This window comes from Sus scrofa, chromosome 5 (assembly GCF_054392235.1).
Source record: "Sus scrofa isolate SSC_HxYL_T2T_F1_AM1 chromosome 5, Sscrofa_HxYL_maternal_Yorkshire_Landrace_v2.0, whole genome shotgun sequence".
NCBI classification, from domain to species: domain Eukaryota; kingdom Metazoa; phylum Chordata; class Mammalia; order Artiodactyla; family Suidae; genus Sus; species Sus scrofa.
This window is the reverse complement of record NC_139387.1, coordinates 100,013,093-100,025,310: the sequence shown is the minus strand read 5'-3', so window position 1 is coordinate 100,025,310 and position 12,218 is coordinate 100,013,093. Positions and strand designations below refer to the sequence as shown.

At 34.9% G+C, this 12,218-nt stretch overlaps 1 long non-coding RNA gene across 3 annotated transcripts in view; it reads right to left on the bottom strand.

The window, feature by feature from the left end:
• Positions 1–12,218, bottom strand: part of LOC146403586 (uncharacterized) — a 403,397-nt gene that overhangs the window by 129,881 nt on the left and 261,298 nt on the right. Inside the window, exons 4-5 of one of the 3 annotated variants that reach the window (XR_014804493.1) lie at positions 11,790–11,890; positions 4,821–5,510 (exon numbers count right to left, since the gene is read on the bottom strand). This is a non-coding gene — a long non-coding RNA (uncharacterized LOC146403586). Of the gene's footprint in view, positions 1–4,031; positions 5,511–11,789; positions 11,891–12,218 lie in introns of those variants that run through there. The other 2 variants (XR_014804491.1, XR_014804494.1) reach the window with 2 other exon arrangements.

The following is a 12,218-nucleotide window of genomic DNA, read 5'->3' as shown; positions in this document are numbered from 1 at the left end:
TACCAAGGAGCAATTTAATGGTGACAGTAAAAAAATTAAATTTTAAATATAGGGCCTAAGGTTTAATCAGATTACTGAGAATAGTTAATAGCACAATCTTTAATGTGTGTGTGATAAATATAAATATAAAATTTTGGATCAGGGTATGAGCTGGTCAGAAAAAACATGAAATAGGAACAAATATTAATAGTCTGAGGATAGTTCATAAACTGAATACTTACATTTAAAGGCTTCTGACCAGTTGCTATTATCTAATTATATCCAAACTAGGCAAGGCTCTAACCAAATGTGATACTATCTTTCATCTGAAATTCCAAAATAATTTTAAAATAAATTTCTAAGGGCAATTAAAAAAATTTCTTTTTTTTTATATAGATGATGATAAATAGAACGAGTGGACCATATCTTACAACTAGAGCCAAATTTCTCATGCTCGCAGTTGGCAAAACCAGTTAACTCCCCTTCTGGAATTAAACCTTAACGAGGCTTATTTCTTTCTGGGCCTACCATGGATATCATTTACACTGGGTAAGAATGCAATTTGTTAATTACTTACTGGACTCAAGTATTTTAACAGTCTAGAGAATCAGTTTTTATTCAGATGGTGTTACTTTCCCAGAGTTACTAATAATAAAAACAATAGTAATATGTGATTAAATCAAACACATTCCATCATTGAGCTTTTGGTAGAAAAACTTGTTTTGCTAAGTTTTTCCCCCTTATGCGTATTGTAAAAATTCTAATATAGACATGTAGAAAGTAAAATGTGAAAGTTTCTTTTCTTCAGTCTTAGAGCCTATAGTTGATAATTGGACTTATATTTGTTAACTTTTTTTTAAACTATGTATATACAAGCCTTTGAAATAAATGAGCATTTATATTATTTCTGCTCCAGAACTAGGAACATCCTAGTAAATACACTGTACTCTGCCCAGATGCCCTTGGAATCTGTTTACATTTCGGCCATCCTCATACCTTTGTGTGTCTACTGGAGGCTGCCCCTGGGATAGTGGAGGAACTTTGTGTTACACAGTGGAATGCAAGTGCTTGGGAGTTGATGACCTACTAGATCAAGCTGTAGCCAATGATGGGTGAATGAATAATTTACTTCCGGAGCTCCTTCTGGGATCTGACTGAGGCTGAGACTGCCTAAAATCTTACCCCATTTGACTTCCCCTTCCAGGGCCTGCTTGCTATACTTCATATAAGATTCTGCTGGAGCCCTTCCTAGCTGTGTAATTTTCATGTAAATCCTTGTCTCAGGACCCTTGCTGAGAACCCAGCCTAGAACAATCAGATATGTCAAACCAACCTTTCTGCTTTGTCAATCATGACCGTTAAGCACTTAAATCTTTCCTAGGCTCTCTGCTAATATCTTCATGTACTTTATGTACTCACTTTCAAATGTGAGAAAAATGTTACTGACCTAGCACCACTTTCTTTTGTTTTTAGAAAAGCAGTGATAAAATTGCAAATGTGCATCAGCGTTCGCTCTCACACATTAACCGAATATGGAGCCAGGAACAGCAGTAAAGTAAACAAAGAATTGAACAAAACTGACTTGTGTGGGGGAGCATTTGTGATTCTGTCTCAACGTGTTTCTCTAAGCAGATGATCTCAGGCCTCACGTGGGGCCAATGAAATTTCATGATCAGAAATGGGGTGACAGACTTCTTAAGACCCTTAACCTTTAAAAGAGATTTTAAATTATGATAATTAAGACAGCATCAAATATAATGTACAGTCTTGCGACTATTTTGTTCTGTTTTACGAAAGAAACAACTAAACAAACAAAACCACTTCTTGTTGTCAAGGTCCTTCGACTGCTTGCAATCCAGGAGGGGGAAAGTTTATAAAATAAGGCAGCTAAAATAACACCGCATGAGAGTCTGTAATCAGATTCACATGGTCCCTGTTGCAGACATTTAGAGAAGTACATAACTATTCTGTGGAGAAGTTATCAGGAAAAGCCTTACTAAAAATTGATATTGGTATTGAGTCTTGAAAGTCGTAGCACTGATGCGATGCAAGGTCAAGATTCCCAAGTTGGAGTTCATGGATAAGTGCAGAATGAGCATGCTTGGTGTGCACTGAGAAGAGAAGGAAACATTAAGGGGAGCTCTTTGGCTAAAGCCAAAGATACAGATTCAGGAAGCGTGTCTAATGGGGTTTTATGTAGTTGGAATGGCAAGGTGAAGTCAGATAATGGAAAATCTCAAATGCTGGGCTGAGGAGTTCGGACTTGATTAGAAAGGCCACAACGAAACAGTATAATTTTTTCAGCAAGTACATGGCATGATATTAGAGGTTTTATAAAGATTAACTTAGCTTTGGTATATCAGAGAGTTTATTGTAGGGTTTAGTATAGCAAAAAAAGTTTATTACTGAAAATTGGATGGAAAGTGCAATTCCATATGAAGAAATGACAAGGTAGGGATAAACACGAGAGACCAACAAAAGAAAGAGATGCCAGAATTTGATAATTGATTATTGGGCGTAGAGTAGAGAAAAGAGTAGAAGAGGAGTCTAAGGTTTAAGTTTTTGAGTACTTTGGAAAATATGGTGGGGGAGAATGGAGCTGCACATAAAGAAAGCTTATTCAGATGGGAATGTGCCTTAATCTGATTTTTAGATATCTGGGTTTAAAGCAGAATGTTCTGGTAGAAATGTCCTGTTGGCATTTTATTTCCTGGAAATCAATACTGAACTCAAGCTTGACTGAAAAATTAGTATCGAAGATACAAAATTTATGTTAAGGTAGAGATGAGAATTTAAGCTTTGGATAGAAGGGGATACATTCCTAAGAATAGGAAGACAGAGAGAAAATGGCTGAAGATGGAAATGGAGCCCTATTAACAGCCCACTTGAGTTACGCTTAGAGATACCATTACATCTGAATAGTCTTTGGAGGTTACAGGTGACTTCAGCAAAAGACATAGCCTATTTTGTTAGTTTAACACTACAGGGCAGAATTGGCTCATTCCTCCTTTGGGGAATATGGGGGGAAGACAGGTGGCACATCACTATTTACTCCTTCTCACCACCTCATCGTCATTCTCTGTTCTCTGCACAGTTGGATCTGGAATGAGTTCTCCTTGTAGTCACATGTCAGGAATTGAGATCCTTCTGTCTTGGGGTAGCATGTGACTTCAGTGGACAAACTCACCATCTTTTGTTTTTTGCTTTTTTTAAAAAAATCTGATGACTAAAGATTAGCACCCATGCTTCTGCTTCACAGAGACCTAGTGAGGACGAATGAGAAAAACTCAGGAGGCCCAGGGGATGCCTATCTATGGATAGTTCACAGTACACTTAGGCAGCTTACTGTCTTAGTTCCAGTAAAAACAGCCTGTTGGGGAAAGGTTAAAGTCTATGGAATCTGGTTTTAATACAGCATGACTCGATGTTGCAAAGGAATATGATTTTGAAAGCATCTCTAAGACCCAGATGTTTTATGAATATGGTGATGATAATAAAGCCAATAATTATAAATAAAAATTTTATGTTGAAAATGTGTCTCCCTGATGATACAACTGTTCCTATGCTATCCCTCTAAATTTTAATTAGAACATGCTGCTTCTTTAAATTGGATAGAGCCAGTAGTCTGCTAAGACAACATACATCGAAACTGTCTTCATTTCATACTTTCTTGGTTACAACAACTGTGTCATTGGCTTTCTTCTCTTCTTGTTCTGAATGAGACTGATTTTCAAGAGAGAAATTTCCCAGGTAGCTCTTGGACCCAGAGAGAAACTGGCAACTGATAAGACTCCTGTTGCAACTTCCGTTGTGATTTCAGTACAACCCTTTGAGAAAGGTTTTTGCATATGTGAGAATACAGTGACCCACAGGGAAATTTCAAAAAAAATTAAAGCACTCTGATTTAACAAAGCCTTTTCAATCCTGTAATCAGTGGCTATTTAAAAAGAACAAGTGCACAATTTAGATTGTCACTCAAGGACTAAAATACCACAGAGGTGATTTTAGATCTGCAACATCTCTCCATAAATTATATGTATAACTTCAAAAAATCTGATGCAGAATGTTCTTTGTTTTATTTCTGTAGAGCAAGAACTTAATAAATTAAGAATTACAGTAGTTAATAAGGTATGAAAAAACAGCATAAAGAAAAATATCTATGTTTCGGCTTTTTCATTCAAATATTCTCTATTGACAAAAATACCTTTGGTTAAGAAGGCAGCAGGAAGGGAAAGTAGAGAGACTCTGAGCTTGAAAGTTAGTTCTATATTCCCACTTGGCCACTTTCTGGCTTTTTTGGCCCTGAATACAATATTTAATCTTATTTTGATTCTTTTTACTTCTTGATCTGTAAAACGAGGAATAAAAATGACTACTAAACAAGATTTGCGCAGACTACTAAATGTGCTTGGTATATAGTAGGTGCGTAAAAAGGAAGTTATTCCTTTGCTTGGATATATGAAAGTTCATAAGATACTGTTGTGATTTTTTTATCTTAATAACTTCCTATTGTAGAAGCTCAGCTAGTGAAACCATACAAGGATAAACGAGCTAAATAACAAATCAATGTTTGTTTTGTTTGAATAGCTGTAGCGTCACACAGCAAATACATTTTTAGGGATTTTTGGTGAGCTGATCTCTAAAAAAGAAAATGGAGAAATACGAACTGCTTAAAGGTCTCACTGTATGTGGCTACTGAGTTTCCAAGCTGGATGCTGAGTTATCTAAGTTATCATAGGAAACATTCTGACATTCAGGATTTTTGTAAGAGCCACACAAACCCTTGGTCAACTTAGAGGTGGATACGTGACCATACTGAACACACTTAACAGTTTTCTTACCTCTCATCCTCTCAAACTAACTGCAGTTTCTGCTCAGAAAAGAATATTTCTCTTCGCAACTCTTCCTTTCTGTCATTATTTAGGTCCGGATGCTTTGTTACAAATGAACTAATTGATCTTTACCTCTTTGGACCTAAATTGCCTCCGTGGTATTAGATCAGTGGCTCTCAAATGCTAGTCCTGGGACTCAGACTTCTTTAGGCTCACCTAGCATCTATGTCCAGAATACACATTCCTGAACTTCACCTCAGACTTCCGAATCTCTGAGGGTGAGATCAGGAGTCAGTAGTTAACAAGCTCCGCAGTGATTCTATGTGTAGCTGGATTTAGCAACTAGTACAGTTCTTCCCTGTCTTTCCTACTTGCTGATTCTAAGTCCATCCAACTCTTGACTTTCCAACCAGGCTTTTCAGTATGATGGCTGCGTTTAGTCTTTGCTCCTCTGAGGAGGATGGGAGGCTTGAGAGACCTCTTCCAGGCGTTGTTCAAGACAGTCTGGGCCCCAGGAGACCATTTTGCGAATCAAGCTGGCGCTGAATTCTCTCTTTGGGTGGCCTCCAACTTTTTCATATATCAATTTTTCCTCAGTTCTTGAGAGACAAATTAGCTTTAAAGAATTATGGCCTGAGGTTTTCCTGAATACGTAAGTATTGACAGTGTATGGAAGTCTTCACGCTGATTGCATCAGTTCTGTTAATGAGACAGGAACGTTACTCGATTTAACCCTTGTTCCAGTTATATATACTCGTGAAAAACTGCTTTTCAATTGCCTTTGGTTGGAAATGAAAGTGTTTATTTGGGGAACAGCTTCTGCTTTATGAACCTTTAATATGCTATGGTATTAATTTTTTCAGTTCTCAACATGAAAGGAACACGGATACATTGTAGACTATTGAGAAAGTATAGAAAATTATAAAGAGAAAGACTGAAATTACCTATAATCCTACCATTCAGAAACAATACTTAAGACTTTGATGCGATTTTTCCACTTGTATATGCACACAAATGTATGCAAAAATAAATACTTGGGACATTTGACAAATATGTAATTTTAACCCTTCTCTCCCTGATTAGTTTTCTGTTGAACATTTCCTCATATCATTTTATGTTCTTCAAAAACAAACATAATTTAATGGTTATATACTACTTCCACAATATGAATAGATTACAGTTTATGCAGTCACCTCATTTTTTATGTGTAGAGTGTTTCCAACTTACTGTTTTTGTTTGTTTGTTTTTTGATTTTTTAGGGCTGTACCCTCAGCATATGGAAGTTCCCAGGCTAGGGACTGAATCGGAGCTGTAGTTGCAGGCCTCCATGACAGCCATAGCAATGTGGGATCTGAGCCATGTCTGCAACCTACACCACAGCTCACGGTAATGCCAGATCCTTTAACCCACTGAGCGAGGCCAGGGATCTAACCTTACCCTCACGGGTACTTGTCAGGTTTGTTACTGCTGAGTCACAACGGGAAGCTCACTAACTGACTGTTTTTATAATTATTTTATGAGCATTTTTAGAAATACTTATTTGAACTTCTTACTATTCCCTTAGTATTTTCCTCTAGACAAAACTTAGTAAAACAGTCTGAATTTTTAAAGGTTCTTGATGTATATTAAAACTATTTTTCAGAAAAATTTAAAAATCAACACCAGGACTGTATGAAGAGTGTCCATTTTAAATAATATCCTTAAATAGAGTTCTTGTCATTAAAATTGTTTCTCTCATTGAAATCCTTATTGTTTTAGTTTGCTTTTTTCTTTAAATATTAGAGAATTTGAATGTTTTCCATAGGTTTTTTTTTTTTTTGAGCCACTTATTTTTCTTACATGATAAATTGTCTTATGTTTTTTTCCTTTCTTTTTTTATTGGAATGTTAATACTTTTCCTAAATAATTTCTCCATATTAATTATATTGACTTTCAGTGCCTTATTGTTTGCAAATATTTTCTGGTCGGTTGGTAGATTTTTAATCTATTTGTGACGATGACACAATTTTTAATGGTGTTAATAATGATGCGTTACCATACTATAAATGAAGCCTTATCCATGGTAAAAATCTAGGTGGAAAATCTAGATTCAGTGCAGAGAAGAGAGAGTGCAGATTTTTGCTACATTTAAGAAATGCCTGTGTGATGCACATGGCCTGGATTTTTACAAAGATGCATCACGGACTCTTCATGGCCTGTCTTACCTCCTCCTCCCCATCTGTCTGGATGAGGAGATCAAGGTGGAGTCAGGCCATGCCATATCTTTACATGTCAAATATTATTTTGTGTTTCACTTTCCAGAGAACAAAAAAAGAGACATTATGTCCCTCCTCTGATTATGAATCTAATAAAACTTCTGATTCTTGGGTGCCTTCACAGACCCACTGGATCAGAATCTCTGGAGCCAGAGCTTGAAATCTGCATTTTGACAATTTTCACTGGTGATTTGTAAACATTCCAGAGTTTTAAAACTGTTGGAGTGAGGGAGTTCAGATGATCAATGGTGAATTTTCTCTCATGCTAATAACTTCTTCAACTTTCTTCCCCTCAGTGATCAGGTACTCAGTTTGCATTATATTAGATTTACTCATATGTTGGTTTACAAAAATTTTTATGTATGTGCCAGAATCTGATGCTAGATTTAAACCCAGACAAGGCAAAAGATGTGACACTTCTTTCCCTCCTGTTTTTAGACCACTTTGCATAATGCTGCAAAAGTTATTGACTCATAGGGACTCAAAGTGCCCAGGAAATGGAGACATTCTAATATTTAAAAAATAGAAGCCTATTCTTTACATTAGGAAGTGGAGGCAGAGAGTTTTAAACATCTTTCGAAGTTTGTTAGTTTCCATGACTTTTAATTTAATGTTCTTTTTTTTTTTTTTAGCTTGTGAATGATGAATCTTGACTGATACTACATCAGTGATTTTTTTAAAGGGTTTTTAGAAGACATTGCAGAGGTATACACTTTGCAGCAGAGAGACATGAGATTATAAGTTAGAATGTTGATTCTGTTTAGTTTAGCAAAAATTTACTGAGAGCAGTACTTAATCATAAAAAAATCAAAAAAGTATTTTGCTTTATTCTATAGCATGCCCAGCTCTGTTCTTGGAACTATGGATCTATTGCTGTGGGATGGATCACAGCCCTGTCCTCAAAAGACTTGCACTAAATTTTTAGTATTGTTTTATCGTATATAATTTTACTTATAATTATATGTAAAATAATTGTATTTTAGAAGCATTTGCATTGTTCTTGTATGCTTTAATAATACTGCTGCTGATTTTGGTCTTTTTAAGGCCTATTTACACACATGGTCTTAGGAAAGCTTTAAGAACTTACTACAATATAACAAATACTTTTTATATTGAGTGTATGTTTTTACTGAGTGTATACTAAGTGGCTAACTCCACGTTTCCCAAGGAGTCCATCACTGGCTTATCACAATAACTCTATGAGGTACACTGCACTACCTTCTATTTGTTTCAGGTATGAAAACAGAGGTGACGAATGTTAAGTAATTTATATGACAAGACCAGATTTTGGAAACCAGACAGTCTGATTCAAGAGCCCACACAGTCTTAACCATCAAACACACTGATTCTTCAGTGCATAGGTAACTAAAATAATCGGACAGATAAGGACATTCTTGTCAAGCTAGTTTTGCTTGCAGTGCTTAGTAGAATACTTCCTGTGGGTGAATATAAACCCTGGATGGTGGTCAAACAGCGACCAGGGCCTCTCTTGAAATCTCCAGAAGCAGAAACGATAATTCCAATCAGCTGCATTTTTTTTTTTTTAAACCGGAAGACATAAAACAGCATCGCTGCTAAATAAAGCAAAAAAGTGGGAGATTTCAATGTATATGTTCAAAATTAAATTAAGAAAACAAAAGTAATGATTTTTTAACCATTTATTTATATATATATTTTTTCTACTGTACAGCAAACAAAAAAATAAAATTAAATTAAAAAGTAAAGATGTAGAAGAACTGAGTAACATAATTATCAAGATCTATTAATAGATCAATACACAACCTTAAATCCTTCAAATAGATCATATAGTTTTTTAAGTGTCCCTGGAATATATTCAAAGATTGATCATGCGCCTGGCCAAAAAGACAGCTTAAAGTGCAAAGTGTAGATTTTATAATTCATGTTCCCTAATAGTTATACAGTAAATCTGGGCATTAAGAAACATTCCTTAATACCTCTTGGATCAAAAAAAATCCAAAAACCAAAACCAAAAACAGAAATTACAAACTATCTCCAATGCAGCAAGAATGAGACCACTTCAACTCAAAATTTATGGAACACAGAAGTTATCCTAATTTGAAAGTTATGGTTTTTAGTGGCATTATTACTAGAGGATGATTAAAAATGAAGGACCCTTTAGTCATCCTAAGAAATTAAAATAGGTATAATATAAACAAGACTATATGAATAACTAGAACATAAAAAATTATGAAATAGAAAAATAAAAAGCTAGAAAGGTTAACTAAACATGGCTATTCCAAAAGATTAATAAAATAGATAAATCTCTCATAAGCCTGGTTAAAGAAAAAAGAGAAGGAGCAAAATTTAAGGTTCGAAGGAGAAAGGAGTCTTAACTACAGATATGAAAGAGACTAAAATACCCAAGAAAATGTGTGGTAACACATTGGATAACTCAGAGGAAATTGGTGTGATAACAAATGTGAAACACTAACATTGATCCAAAGGAGGACAACTTTAGTACACTAAATGCTTTAGAAAATACTGGAAAGGTGAATAAAAAGAAGCCATTAAAGTTAATAGGACTAGGTGCCTTTGTGGCTAAATTTAATCAAAACCTTAGAAATCATCCAAGTATTTAAACTATTTTAGATCATAGGAAAAGATGTAAATCCTCCCATTGTTCGTAAAACCAGCTCAATTTTAATGCTTGTTAAAGATAATTACAGACGGAATACTGCAATACAACCTCTCATAAATCTAACAGCAGAAAAACTCAAATGAAAATATAATCAAACTGAAGCCAGCATTGTAGCAAAAAATACAAACTATAATATACTACTACTGAGCAGAATTAATCCCAAGCTTGCATGAATGGCTCAAAATCATGAAAATTACTAGCATGATTTGATATATTGAAGGAGAAAAATCATGTGATTTTACCAACAAAGATAAAATGCTTAGAAGGCATTCATTAATATTTGTCAGACATTGCCAATAAAAATTCTATGTGAAATAGGAAAAGAAATTACTTACCTATAATTTTACAACCTCTAAAGAGCCAAGAGTAAGAAATAAAAAATTGTTTATGCTAACTATTCCATAACATAAAAACAGCACAACTATATTTACCTTCAACAAGAGAATGAAATAATTGGCATAAATTTAGAAAAAAAAAGAGATAAAATTATATCTTCTTCGAGATATGTTTTTATATTTAGAAATCTAAGAAAGTCTAGTACTATCAAATAAAAGTAAGAAGAAAATGTGGTAAATTGATTGGTATAAGATATTTCAAAAAATCTAGGAAGCCATGGACTTTTAAGATATCCCATTACTTTACATACTCCCAAGAAGGAACAAAGTTCCCCATTATAATTAAGATGTCATTATTATAGGATACATCTCATTTTCAGAGATGTTAAAATGTGTGTTTCAGAACTGATGCAGTAAGATAAATATGAAAAAAGCAACAATTTTTCCATGTACCAGAATTTCATTTATCTAGAAATGAAAATTAGAAAATATATTATCTTCACTATACTGATGAAATCTATGAAATTCTTAGGAATAAACTAATCAAAAGATAGAAGATTTGTATGGTGAAAAACACCATAAATTGTTATGTAAAGACATAAAACACTCTGAAAAAAATGGGTCAATATGCCATATTTTTAGATGAGAAGAGTTAAAATGCTAAAAACAGGAGTTCCCGTGGTGGCTCAGTGGAAACAAATCTGACTGGGAACCATGATGTTGAGGGTTCGATCCCTTCGCTCAGTGGCTGAAAGATCCAGTGTTGCCGTGAGCTGTGGTGTAGGTTGCAGATGCGGCTTGGATTTGGTGTTGCTGTGGCTGTGGCGTAGGCTGGCGGCAACAGCTCCAGTTAGACACCTAGCCTGGGAACCTCCATATGCCATGGGTGCGGCCCTAAAAGGTCAAAAGACAAAAAAAATAAAAAAATTTAAAAAAGAAAATGCTAAAAACACCCGTGCTCTCAAAATTAATATGTAAATTCAGAACAATGTCAATTAAAAACTAAAGGGTATTGGGGGGGAAACTGGATAAGATGATTTAAAACCTATTTTAAATAATAAATATTTAGAATAGTCAATAAAACTAAAAAAACAAGAATAGTGAGCGGAATCAAGCACAACAGATGATAAAGCATGCTATAAAGCTACCAAAATCTAAATAAGGAGGTATAAGCATAGAAATTGATCAAATTGATCAGCAGTGGGAAAAAAAGACACCAGATTTTAATTCCATGGGAAAAGAAGAGTTCATAATTGGTGCTGGTAAAACTGGCTCTCCACCTGCAAGAAAATACAATTTGACCCTCCTTTTTTGCTGTATAAAGTCCAGGTAAATTAAGTCACAGCATGTAAAAATAAGAACAACGAAATGTATGTGGTAATATGTAAAAATCAATAGTTGAAAAAAATATACACAACACAGATGACAAAGTGCCATTATCTGGAATATAAAATGAGAGTTTGCATATTGATAACCATATGACAAAACACACCCACATTAAATGGACAAAGGGTTATGGGCAAAACCAAATAGATATTTAATTTTCTTTACTAGTCAGGGAAATGTAACAAAAAAAACTTTTTACGTATCCGTTTGAAGCATTTTGAAAGAAGATTATACCTACTATAGGTGGGAATTGGGGGAAAAAGATATTCTCATGCATGATTGGTAGAATGCACTTTCCAGAAAGCAATCTGGCAATACTTTTTAAAATAAAAGACATACATACCGTTTGCCTCAGCAGTTTCATTCCTGTGATTCTGCACCATGGAAGTAAAGGTGCTGATCTATAAGGACGTTTATTGCAGCTCTGTTTGGCGAGGCACGATACTGAAAAACAAAGCGAATATCATTAATAGAGGCATGAGTAAATAAACGATGGTATATTCAAAACATGGAGTATTGCAAGTCTACTAAAATTGTAAGACAGACCTATATCACCTAACACAAAAGGGTACGATGCACTGTTAAGCAAGAAAAGGAAGATGTAATTTTTGCATATAATATAACATCATTTTGCTGAAACCAGCAGTGATTCCCTTCTCCCCTATGTGTGTCCAAGATATGGGCATGGAGAAATATGAGCGTAGATGTTTAACATTTGCTCTCTAGGTGGGAAGTGGAGAGAGGAAGGAAAGGGGTGAAGGAAAGAGGGAAA